At 44.7% G+C, this 13,433-nt stretch overlaps 1 protein-coding gene across 3 annotated transcripts in view; it reads right to left on the reverse strand.

Moving 5' to 3' along the window:
• Positions 1 to 10,252, reverse strand: part of mRpL10 (mitochondrial ribosomal protein L10) — a 74,161-nt gene extending 63,909 nt beyond the window's left edge. Inside the window, exon 1 of one of the 3 annotated variants that reach the window (XM_068353484.1) lies at positions 10,190 to 10,252. The gene's annotated coding sequence lies outside the window, so the exon portion shown is untranslated. Of the gene's footprint in view, positions 1 to 9,895; positions 10,128 to 10,189 lie in introns of those variants that run through there. The other 2 variants (XM_068353483.1, XM_068353482.1) reach the window with 2 other exon arrangements.
• Between the last annotated feature and the right edge of the window lie 3,181 nt (positions 10,253 to 13,433).

Here is a 13,433-nt window from a genome sequence, read left to right on the forward strand (position 1 = left end):
GTAGGTTCAGGATAGCGCGAGGGAGGGTTGGCCCGTTGGAGCGTAGGTGGACGCTGATCCGAAAGAACAGGCATATTAACCTGTGGGCACGCATGGCGCACATCAGGATGTGGGCGCGCTGGTGTGCGCTGCTGCGGTGGGCGAGCAGGGCGCGCGGTTGGATTAGGGGACACAGGTGTGCGCTGGAGGGTTGCATGGGGCGCCTTGAGAACTGGAACTGGGCGCGTAACCGGAGCGTCGCGCGGCTGGAACGCGTGCAGGGGATCGTGGGCGCGCTGCTGCGGTGGGCGAGCAGGGCGCGCGGTTGGATTAGGGGACACAGGTGTGTGCTGGAGGGTTGCATGGGGCGCCTTGAGAACTGGAACTGGGTGCGCAACCGGAGCGTCGCGCACGGCTGGAACACGTGCAGGGTCGCGCGGTCTGGAAGGAGAGTGCTGGGGTGCCTGTGAGCGCCCGTGCGCTAGCTTAGGCACCTCCTGGACTGCGCGCTGTGATGTATAAGCGCGTTGGCGAGCGCGTGTGCACTGTAACTGGAACTGCGCGCGGTGGGCGCGCTTCACGCCTAACTCCAGACGGGCGCTGCGAGTCCAAAGGTACCTGTGAGCGCCTGTGCGCTAACGTAGGAGCCTCTTGGACTGCGCGCGACGAGGCAGGAGCCGGGGAACGCTGGGGCGCAGGTGGGCGCTGGCGCGCTGGATCATGAACTGCTGGCGGGCGCCGGGGTGCAGAAGAATATGGGCGTGCAGGGGTTCCCCTGCGCGCGTAACAGGAACAGGGGCGCGCAGGGGAACCCTGGCGTGTAACAGGAACAGGGGGGCGCACGCGCGCAGGTGAGCACTGTGGTACTAAGACAGGAACAGCGGCAGCAGCAGGAGGGCGGGATCGGTCAACAGCAGTACGGTCTACGCTACCACTCGCCGGCCTCTTGGAAGAGACCGCTCGAAGGGGAGCTTCGGAGGAGGAAAGGGCTACGGAAGAAGAAGTCCTGGAATTTTCTCTCTTCAAAGAAGCCTCTGAAGGAGAAAGATCCATTTTAGACTTTTTCTTCCGGCGCCGGGCAAACATCTCCCACTGGGTGGTAGACCACTCCCTACATTCAATACATACATTACCACTATCACACCGCTGGCCCCTACAGTGAGGACATAAGGTGTGGGGATCGGTGTCGACCGCCGACATAAAGGTCCCACATGGGCGGCCGGGAAGTCCAAGGCATGTACGCATAGTCAGTAGAGGCCAACTTCAAACACAGTGGAAAAAAAAAGCAAAAACAGATTAAATATGGCAGTCAAAGCGAGGAAGAGAGCAGACAGGTCTGTTCTCTCCCCGAGCCAAAAGTAAAGCGAAGCATTCACCGGTGTGTGTAAGGGGGGGGGGTAGCTAGCTACCCCTCCCTAACCCCCGCTAACTAGCGGCGGGGTAGTAAACCCTCGTTAAAATTCTTATGGCTCGTCATTCAGCTACGCCGAAGTAATTACCCCATGTAAATAGCGTGGTTTGTATTTCAGTTACGGAACAAACACAAACTGAAAGAGAAAGCAAAAAAGATTAAGGCTGTCAATGCGAGGGTGAGAGCAGACACGTCTGACCATCACCCGAGCCAAAAGCGAAGTGAATCAGTTCACCGGTGTGTGAGGGGGGAGGGGTAGCTAGCTACCCCTCCCCTACCCCCCGCTAACTAGCGAGGGGGTAGTTAACCCTCGTTATAAATCTAATGGCTCGTCATTCAGCTACGTCGAAAGTAATACTGTATGGAGTTTTTAAGATAAAACAAAGTTTTATGAATACTTACCTGGCAGTTATATATATATAGCTGAGTCTCCGACTCCGGCAGAATTTAATAGAAAATCGCGGCAACCCCCTTGTGGTGGTTGTGTGGTTAGATGGTTAACAACCCTTACAGGGTGGTACTTGGAATCATTCCCGTTTTCTGTTCCTCAGATTATCTTTGCCCGACCTGTCTCCTGACGGGAGGTGGGTGGGCTTTAAATTATATATATAACTGCCAGGTAAGTATTCATAAAACTTTGTTTTATCATAAAAACTCCATTTTTATGAATAGTACTTACCTGGCAGTTATATATATATATAGCTGATTCACACATTTGGAGGAGGGAAACAGACAGAAAAACATAGCTGGGGAAACAACAAAAGAGTTGTAGGAGAAAAAAAAAAAAAAACACCTTGATTCCTTACCTGCTAAGGTAGCTGACTTCAAAGGTAACTGCCTCTAGAGTCGCTTTCCCTTAGGAGTGTTCAGCCAGGAGTAGACCTACTACGCTGCAAACAACTCAATCGAGTCTGTCAAAGGAGTAGGACCAACAACTTGACTAGACTTCAGAAACTACCTTCGCCCCATAAAATAAAAAAAGAATTGCAACCTTACTAAAACTAACCATCTAATCTTGCAGAAATAGATAAAAGCTATCTATCTGGACTGAGGGAACCGTACCACAAGACGAGGACCTCAGACAACCATAAAAAACACAAACCCATATACAAGTACATAAACTAAGGTTGAGTGGGGGTAGTAACTCCTTTGCCTAATACAGAAGCCGCAGCTACGTATGGGCCCAAGGTATAACACTTGTCATAGTCCACTCTTAACTCTCTGAGGTAATGAGAAGCGAAGACAGAGTTGCTCCTCCAGAACGTTGCGTCCATGATCTGCCTAACTGACATATTTTTCCGGTATGCCAGTGAGGTAGCAATGGCTCTTACTTCGTGAGCCCGTACTTTCAACAGGGCGAAGTTTTCTTCCTCACAAAAGAGGTGGGCTTCCCTAATAGTTTCCCTCAGGAAAAAGGACAAAGCGTTCTTTGACAGGGGTTTTTGAGGATCCTTCACCGAACACCATAGGGAGTTGGAAGCACCCCTCACGTTCTTAGTGTGGGCCAAATAAGCCTTGAGAGCCCTAACCGGGCAGAGGAGGCTTTCCTGTTCCTGACCCACTAGATTCGTGAGGTTAGGGACTTCAAAAGTCCTGGGCCAGGGTTTCAAAGGGTTCTCATTCTTGGCGAGAAAGTCGAACCTTAAGGCACAAACCGCTCCATTTTGGGTGAAGCCTACACGCTTCTCGATTGCCTGGACCTCCCTGATCCTCCTGGCTCCTGACAACCAGATTGATGATCTTGAACGGGGGAAAGGCATACATGTCCAGCCCCGTCCAATCCATCAAGAAGGCGTCCACTGCAACAGCTTCCTCGTCCGGGACTAGGGAGCAGTAGTTGGGGATCCTCTTGTTTAGACTGGAGGCAAAAAGGTCTATTACAGGTCTGCCCCACAACTTCCAGAGGCTCCGACAGACATGCGGGTTGAGAGTCCACTCTGTGGGAACGACTTGTCCCCTCCTGCTGAGCATGTCTGCCCTGATGTTTCTCTGCCCTTGAACAAACCTTGTCAACAGCTGAGTCTCGTTCTCGTTCGCCCAAAGGAGAAGCTCTCTCGCAGTTGTGAACAGAGAGAGGGAGTGAGTTCCCCCTTGCTTCCTTATGTACGCGAGAGCTGTGGTGTTGTCGGAATTGATCTCCACAGTCTTTCCTGACACCGAGGTTTTGAAGGCCTTTAACCCTAACAAAATGGCCATCAATTCCTTCCTGTTGATATGCCAACTGATCTGACTCCCTTCCCAAATACCTGAGACCTCTTTGCTCCCTAGTGTTGCTCCCCAGCCTGACTCGGACACGTCTGAGAATAACACTAGGTCGGGGTTCTTCTTGAACAAGGAGATCCCTTTTCCCAACAGAGCTGGGTCCAGCCACCACATCAAAAGATCCTTGATCTTTGTCGGAATGGGAAAAGAAAAAGTCCTCCTGGATCTTTCTGTTCCAAACCTTTGCGAGGAAGTGTTGCAGAGGCCTTAGGTGCAGTCTCCCCAACGGGACAAACTGCTCCAGGGAGGATAGAGTTCCCAGCAGACTCATCCACTCCTTCGCTGAGCATTCCTGCTTCCTTAAAAAGTCTTTGACTTTGTCCAGGCACCTGGTCTGCCTCTCCAGGGAGGGAGAAGCCTGAAAAAGAACTGAATTCAGAACTATCCCCAAATAGAGAATAGTCTGATTCGGCTCGTCTGAGACTTCCCCCAGTTGACGATGAGTCCCAGGTCCTGAGTCATCGTATACGTCTTCATTAGGTCCTCCAGACATTTTTCTTTCGACTGTGATCGGATCAGCCAGTCGTCTAGATAGAAGGATACCCTTATCCCCTCCTGGTGTAACCAGCCTGCCACATTCGCCATTAGTCTGGTGAAAACTTGGGGAGCTGTGCTGAGACCGAAGCAAAGTGCCCTGAATTGGAAGCACTTGCCCTGGAACACAAATCTCAGATATCTCCTCGAAGACGGATGAATGGGGACGTGAAAATAAGCGTCCTGCAGGTTGAGAGATACCATCCAGTTGCCTGGACGAACTGCAACCAGCACTGACTGAGTCGTCTCCATGGAGAACTTTGTTTTCTCCACGAAGGTGTTCAGAGAGCTGACATCTAGGACTGGTCTCCATCCACCCGAGTTCTTGGGAAACAGAAACAGGCGATTGTAAAAGCCTGGGGAGGCTAGGTCTTGAACCAGATCTACTGCTCCCTTGACCAACATCTGGTCGACTAGCTTCAGAAGAGCCTCTCGTTTCCCCGCGTCGGTGTACTGAGCCATTAAGGCTAGGGGAGTGTCTGAGAGAGGTGGTTTCTTTAAAAAAGGGATCTTGTAACCTTCCTTGACGACCGAGAGGGACCAGGTGTCCGCCCCTCTCCTTTTCCAAGACTGCCAAAAACGAGACAGTCTTGCCCCTACTGGTGTCTGGAGGACTTCCATCTCATTTTTTGGACCGGGGCCTAAACGCACCTCTGCTGGTCCTTGGCCCTGACTCTTGTCTTCTCCCCCTAAAATCCGCTCTCGAGGAGGTCCTGCCCCGAAAGGGCTGTTGAAACTTCTTCTCTTCCTTCTTCAGAGGAGCAGGAGCAACAGGTAAGGTCTTCCTAGCAGACCGAGACAAAAGGTCCTGAGTAGCCTTCTGTGCCAGAGAAAGGGAGATATCTCTGACCAGAGCTTCAGGAAAGAGATGACGTGAAAAAGAGGCGTAAAGCAGCTCCGACTTCTGGGCAACAGTCACAGATCTAGAGGTGAAGGAGCACAAAAGGGCCCTCTTCTTTAAGACCCCTGCTGAGAAAAGGGAAGCCAATTCATTCGCTCCATCCCTTAGAGCTTTGTCTATGCAGGACATGATACTCGTCAGGTCCTTCGTGTCCTCCAGGAGTTCAGACTTCCTGGCCAGAGTCCCGAGAGACCAGTCCAGGAAGCTGAAAACCTCGAAAACCCTGAAAATTCCCTTGACGAGGTGATCAAGCTCCGACATGGACCACATCACCTTGGCAGAGTTTAAAGCATGCCTTCTTGCCAAGTCCACAAGAGCAGAGAAGTCACCTTGGGAGGAGGCAGGCACTCCTAACCCCAAAGGTTCCCCTGTCTCATACCACATACCGGCCTTGGAAGAGAGCCGAGATGGTGGAAAAGAAAAGGTGGTCTTGAAAGCTTGTCTCCGTTCCTTCATCCAATCATCCACCTTAGCGAGAGCTTTCCTGGCCGAAATTGAAAGTTTCATTTTGATGAAGGCCGAAGACTTAGTAGCTTTCTTCCTGGTAAATTGAGACTGAGGAGAACGAGGGGCCGAAGGTTGAAATTCCTCTCCATAAAGTTCCAAAAGAGAGCGAGAAAGAACCTTATAATCACTACAAGAGTCGGCAGGCTTTTCTTCCCCTTCCGAAATATCTTCGAGGTCCTGCTCAAGGATAACATCTTGAAGAGTTGGGCTGCAAGCAGTTTGGCACCGAGAGCTGTTTGAATCCTGGCGCCGAGCGCCGCTAACAACCAGTCGGCGAGAAGCGGTATCGTCACGATGACGAGAAGCGGTATCGTCACGATGACGAGAAGCGGTATCGTCACGATGACGAGAAACGGAATCGTCCTGAAGATGCAGGCTGCCTTCGTCTTGAAAATGCAGACTGCATTCGTCCTGTTTCCTAAGAAACGAGGCGGTAACGTCCTGGCGTTTCGAATGAGAAACGGAATCGTCCCGGCGCCGAGAACGAGAGGCAGTATCGTCCTGGCGCCGAGAGAGGGGGGGAAGGAAATTCCTGGCAGTGTGCCGATGAAGAGGGTGTGCGTTGTCGTACAGCCGACGAAGTGCGCAGAGGTTTCTTGGGAGAGATACTAAGTTCTCTCTTAGAAGAAGATCTCTTAACTGGTAAAGAGACGTCCTTACATCTGACGGACTGTGAAGGGTGGCTGAAAGCTTGAACTAACGATGGAAGTTGTTCCTGCATAACAACCATGAAAGCTTTAGCAACCTCCGCTGGCTCTCGCGGTGCCGAAGAAGGCAGTTGTCGTACGGCTTGACTGGGAGCGCTGGCAGAAGAAGCAGGGAGTTTAGCAGGATTAACTGGGCTAAGGACTCTCCGTTTCGCCCTCTTAACAGGAACAACATCAAAATCGTCTTCCGAAGGATCAAGATCTCGGCTACTCGAACCAGGAGAGAGAGAGCAAGACTGTACATCCCGGTTCCACCCTCTCTTCATTGGCCTTGATTCGTAACGCCAATTACGTCTGGGAGAAGGATCAGGCGAAGACACAAACGTATCCGACACGCCTTTTCTACGGCGGTCAAGAGCAGCCTGGGAGGTCGCAACAGGACTGTCTGAGGCGACGACTGACCGAGGATAAGCACCTCTCAACCCCTTTCGGCTTTCGACGTACCTTCTCCCTTGGTCCTGGGAGCTTGGTAGAGGTCTAGACCTAGGGGTATGACAGATTCGATCAGCCGCCACCTCCACTGCACTTTCACAAGCACTAATTTCACTTACACCCTCAACTTTAAAGGCCTCCAATTGTGCTTTAATGGCCTCTAATTCAGCAGCTAATTTAGCATACCCAGGGTCATCCGTAGGCACAGATCCTGTAGAAGGGGCAGGAGTTACTTCATTCGGGGAAGGAATAGCTTCCAAAGAGGTTACAATTAAAGGGTCAATAGATAAATCTAAGCTAGGCTCACTAGCAGACTTTGACTTTGATTTAGCTCTCCTAACTCTATCAACCTCAAGTTTGCGCACATAGCGCTTCATAGCTAACCAATTATCATCATTTAAAACCTCGCATTCCTTGCACCTATTATCTAGAGCACATTCAAAAGCCCTGCAACCCATACAGATAGTGTGAGGGTCAACCAACACTTTCGGTAACCTCACCTTGCAAATATCATTCGCACAAATACGAAAATGAATTTTTTCACTCATGATAAGAAAGGAAAAAAGACAAAAAACAAACACGATTGCCAAATCCCAACACAGTGTACTTCACCAAAAACGAAGTCCCAAAAGGCGATGAAGGGAAAGCGATCCGAAAAAACTCTAAATGGCGGACCAACGATGTTGTCGATCCGGCCGGCAGAGATAATCTGAGGAACAGAAAACGGGAATGATTCCAAGTACCACCCTGTAAGGGTTGTTAACCATCTAACCACACAACCACCACAAGGCGGTTGCCGCGATTTTCGATTAAATTCTGCCGGAGTCGGAGACTCAGCTATATATATATAACTGCCAGGTAAGTACTATTCATAAAAACCCTATTTAAATAGCGTGGTTTGTATTTCGGTTACGGAACAATTGAATTTTCGGTCGTGCCGCGTCGAAACGCGAGATTTAAGCTATATGTAACTACCAGGCGAGATTTAAGCTATATATATATGTAACTACCAGGAAAGTTACATATTTAAAAAGTTTAATTTCCAGCCACCATTGAATTCACTACAAGAAACGACTGGGTGGCGTACATTTTGCTACATTCATAGAGAATATGAATGACAAATAACTAATAAATTGAGTATTTTTTTATAAAAAAAAAAAGTGTAAAGTACTATGGTAATGCCACTTTATTTTTTTATGGGAGTTGAGGGTCTCTTAATGCGTACCTGCTGTTCTCATGGGCATGTCGTAGCTTTTCTGTTAAGTAATCGCTACCTAACATTTTAAACAATTCAAACTCCTAAAAGGTTTTCATATTTCAAAAAAAATTTTGAGACATTCTCTAAAGTTACACAATGGCTATGTAAGTGTTATTTAGGAAGACCATCTATTGGGTCCTTTGACTGGCCAGACAGTACTATATTGGATCCCTCTCTCTGGTTACGGCTAATTTTTCCCTTGCCTACACATACACCGAATAGTCTTGCCTATTCTTTCCACATTCTCATCTGTCCCCATACAACTGACACCACTGAGATTACCAAACATTCTTTTTTGCTCAAGGGGTTAACTACCTCACTGTAATTGTGCAGTGGCTAACTTCCTCTTGGTAAGGGTAAAAGAGGAGATTCCTTTGCTATGGTAAGCAGCTCTTCTAGGAGAAGGACATTCCAAAATTAAACCACTGTTTTCTGGCCTTGGGTAGTGCCATAGCCTCTGTACCCTGGTCTTGCACTGTCTAGGGGTAGAGTTTTCTTGCTTGAAGGTACACTAGGGCACACTATTCTATCTTATTTCTTCTCCTGTTTTTTTTTTTTTTATATATATATATATACAGTAACTGAAAGATGTAATTTAATGTTACAGTTCTTAAAATATCTTATTCTAATTGGTCATTACTTCTCTTGTAGTTTATTAATTAACTTGTTTCATTTTCTCACTGGGCTATTTTTCTCTGTTGGAGCCCAAGGGCTTATAGCATCCTGCTTTTCCAACTAGGGTTATAGCTTAGCTTGTAATAACAATAATAATAACACAGCTTGCCAGAACACAGGAGCAGTGAAATTATGTTTGTTTGCGAGCAAAGCAAGCCAAGCAGAACAAAAACCATCTGAGGGATATGTTATGAATTATAATATAGGTAATTATGATACTTTAAATTTCCAGTCACTTACATGAACCATGGAGCCTTTGTATATCAGCGGCCAGTTCCTCACGCGTTCATTAAAAATGGACATCAACTAATCCAAACTTTCCCCCCTAACCTAACCTACAAGCCGTGTCCTTGCCTACTTACCTAATGGGGGGGGCCCTAACGTTTCCCTGCGATCCCCCTTACACTGCCGTAGGAGCCTTTGTAGGGTGACGGCCAGATCCCGCAGAAAACGGAAATATTCTGAACTGTGGCCGTCGTTCTAAAAACGGTTTTGGCGGGAGAAGCTAACTTAAAAAACCCACCAAACATAAGCTAAACGCCATATCCTTACCCAGGGTGGCTGCGCCCCCCCCCCCCCCCGGACCCCCCCTTACACAACAGTTTCCTTACCTACGAGTACGACGGGAGAAGCTAACTTAAAAAACCCACCTAACCTATGCTAAAAGCCGTGTCCTTACCCAGGGGGGCTGCGCCCCCCGGACCCCCCTCCCCTTACACAACATATTTCAGATCCGTAGACCATTTCCAAACGTTTTTATTCTATACAAGATAACAGTCGGAGCGATAATAAACAAATTAAGACGCTTGGCCGTAGCGCTACAAACTACCCCTGCCATAATCTACATTAGACATGATAATACATACAGGTAGCCACTATCATACACACACCCCATTTTTTTTCTTTTTTAGTGTTACCCCATCGAAAACCCAGGCTTTCCATTGGGATTTCCTTAATTGTTTTCATAGCGGTGGGGGTTAGAACTCATGAGCGGGTGGCTTGCCCCAATATTCATTGTTGAACATGCATAAAACAAAAAATAATGAGTATGATGGTTATATTGATCGTGTATTTGGCTAGATATTAAAGTACTGCATAATGTATTGACCAAAAAATAAACTACACAACCTTGATTGTGGAGTGGACGGTTTGACTGACATGGGGCAGAACAATAGAAAAGTATCATATCTAATGATACTTTGTACTTTAAATCTAGCACATTCTCTCACCTAATTCTAATCAACCGGCGAGTCGTTTACGTATTAAGTTAAAACATTCCAAACACACATTTAATAGTTATCACAAATTTGTAGATTCGTACAATTTGTTTACAGTCCGGTTATCTGTACGGTTCAGTGCTGTTCCATGTTCCTCGTTGCTCTCTCCACAACATTGTGATTGTAAGTCTTGATTGTGGGCACACTACTAGAAGATGCATGGTAGGTGCACAGCACAGCAATCTGCAGAAAATTCGTTATCATTAGTTACCTCCTACCATATCTTTCTCTTTGTTCATTACTTACTATTTCTTGTTTATTTTCATTTTTCTTTCTACTATCTTGATCCTTTCCTTCCTCATCCTAAGTGTATTCAATGGTTACTGTATTACTACAAGAAATAACCTTTGAAACGGCTCCTCCCAAATATATCCAGTTATACTGTTTTGTATTTTCCTACGGTTATAATAAATACAAGAAGGAAATGTATAGAGAAGAAAAGGACTGATTTACGGTTATATATCGGTTCCCTAGTATTTTTCCCCACCCAAAACCCCGAGTTCCCACTGGGGGTCCCCCATTATCGGAGGATGTAGATGTATATATATTTCTGAAACTATTCATTTGCGACGGGAACGAGTGTTATTTTCGAAGGGAGCGTAATTTTTCCTATAAGAAAGTGTAGTTGGAATCCTAGGTTACATTGCCATGTAATAAACTACAATGAAACCGATTCTTCAATGTTATCATTGCCCGAGTTCCTAGATTCTACTTTCCTGTTTTCATCGAGCATTTTTTCTTTTAATTTGATTCAGTTAAATCTCTAATCATTGAGTTTAGATTTCCTATCGTGTGTGAGTTTTCCGTTATCTCCCCAGTCAAGGTTCCATGTCATCCCTTGTAATGTGTGCACTCCTCTTGCAACATTGTTATTGTCCTAGACTTGAGTCTATTAGTTCCCTTCAGCAAATTTATTTCATTCTCTTGTTCTTTGGTGATAACGTTACTCCTATCACGACTATTCAACAGTTTTTTTTTCTTTCTTTCTCTAACTTATCTGCAACTAAATCCATCTGGGAGTATTTTCCTTTATAGGTAGGTCCTTTACTTTAATTAATTTCTAGCTTTTTTTCCTTTAACATAGTCCTCCAATGGTTTGTAGCAATTTTTGTAATACCAAAATAAGCCCGTTTTTTTCCTTCTTCTTCTTCTTCTTCTTCTTTTTCTTTCTTTCTTTCTTTCTTTTTTTTACAGACCGTGACAAGATAAGCAGGTCCACAATTCGCATTTATCTCATGACGTACATCCCCCGCCCCACCTACCCTCAACATTTTCGTACAGTAACCATAAATTTCATCAACGTGCAGATTTGACTCTCCTGCTGTAACTTCCTCAACGCTTCCCCTACCTGGCTTTTCATTTCCTCTTACCCGAGTTAAAGTGATAAACTCAATTTTTTTCCATCTTACTTCTATCAACTTGCTGCTTTCGTTCAACTCTTGACTATTGTACCCTATATCTATCAACAATACATCTGAGTCATTATTCTTAGTTGATTTATATTTGGGAAGTTTGCAAGACAACGTATAAGCCCTTATTCTCAAACTTATCAAAGCCAACATGCAAAATTACGTAACAAGAGCTTCTCAACGTGGCACGAAAATTAACCCCAAATACATATTCGGAAATTAACATTAACTTGAATATTCTTTTTTCCATGGGGAAGTATGATAGGTTCCTTAGAAACAATAGGTACACAATTCATGAGCAACTGCCGCAGTTTGGAAAAACAAAAGAAATTTACTTTTGGCACCGATCCACAGAAGTCAGCGGTGTTAGTATTAAGACACAAAACATAAGAAGTCAAGGTTAATTTAGTGTTTATGGATGGAAGGATACAAAAAGTTAAGGAATATAAGTTCTTGTGAGAATGGCACTCAGAAAATGGAAACCATAGTCTTAATATACTGTAACAAAAATACATGGTGCAAGAAGCTCGAAAGTAGAAGAGTAGGAGTTTTCTGGTGGGAATAAAAGTTTATGAGATAGTAGTAGTAAGCTACATCCCACCAGAACTCAACGAAGTTCTCTGCCCTACCAACAAAAATTGGCCCTTACTGGTCTTAGTTGATTGGATATAAATAATTTCCCAACTGATAAGATCACCTCTTAATTTTTCATTTGATTTGTATCATTAACGTAGTTAATTGAGAAATAAAATTATGTCATCCACAAATGGTGTGATTTTCCCTCCATATCTCCATTTATAAGACCAACAGTAAAATGCAAAAATAAATATAAAAGCTAATTGAGGAGTAAGCAATGGAGACGTAGGAAATACAAGAAAAGAACTTGGAAATTGTACGTGGATTACATATAATTATCTTATTGTTTCGGGGAGTAATATAATGTTATGCATATGTTTAACTTCTCACAATAGAGTTTGTGAAGTAACGGAGAATAACCACTTGGTTGTTATAATTACTATCATCATCTCTGTATAGAAAACCTATGCAAAGAAACCCCTTCTCTGTTTTATCTGTAGTGGTTTAGTCATCTGGCAATAGAAATGGGTGCGTGAAATGATTCCTGAAAAGTCTTTATGAAACTATGGAAATACTAAAAAAATTTGTCTACTTTTTTAGTGACGATAGAAAGATTAATACAGAATAGAATTTACAATTCAAGATAAAATAGAATAATAAGAAAATCAGATATGTTAAATTAATTTTGAATGCAGATGAAGCTGTAATTATTTGCAACATGGGAGAGTTCCGAAAGCTCTCTTGTAACACGAGTTATAAAATGTAGTGATAATATTAGATGGAGTGTGAGAGGCATTTGAAATAAATTATTTAAAAACATCCTCATATCATTATCTCCTCCTACGCCTATTGACGCAAAAGGCCTCGGTTAGATTTCGCCAGTCGTCTCTATCTTGAGCTTTTAATTCAATACCTCTCCATTCCTCACCTCATACTTCAAGCTTCATAGTCCTCAGTCATGTAGGCCTGGGTCTTCCAACTCGTTTAGTGCATTATGAAGCCTAGTTAAAAATTTGGCGAACTAATCCCTCTGGGAAGTGCGAAGAACATGGCCAAACCATCTCCATCTTCCCCTCACTATGATTTCATCCACATATAGCACTTGAGTAATCTCTCTTATAGTTTCATTTCTAATCCTGTCTTGCAATTTACCTCCTAATATTCTTTCGAGGGTTTTGTTCTCAAATATAAAAAAAAAATCTATTGGAGATTGTTTTATTGCCATGCAAACGGCTCATGTCTATACAGTAATTATACTGATCTCACTAAACTGATATATAGTCTGATTTTTATATGTAATTTCAGGCAATTTAATGTCCAAATTTTACTTAACCTTGCTATTCCTGATTTCCTTATTTCAATCTTTCATTAAACTCAAATTCTAAAGACCATGTATTTAATATCATAGTCTCTAGATACTTAAATAATTCTACCTCATTAAACCTTTCTCCTTTCATTGATATTTCATCCTCCATTGCATATTCCGTTCTCATCATCTCTGTCTT

The sequence above is a fragment of the Palaemon carinicauda genome, chromosome 30 (assembly GCF_036898095.1).
Source record: "Palaemon carinicauda isolate YSFRI2023 chromosome 30, ASM3689809v2, whole genome shotgun sequence".
NCBI lineage: Eukaryota > Metazoa > Arthropoda > Malacostraca > Decapoda > Palaemonidae > Palaemon > Palaemon carinicauda.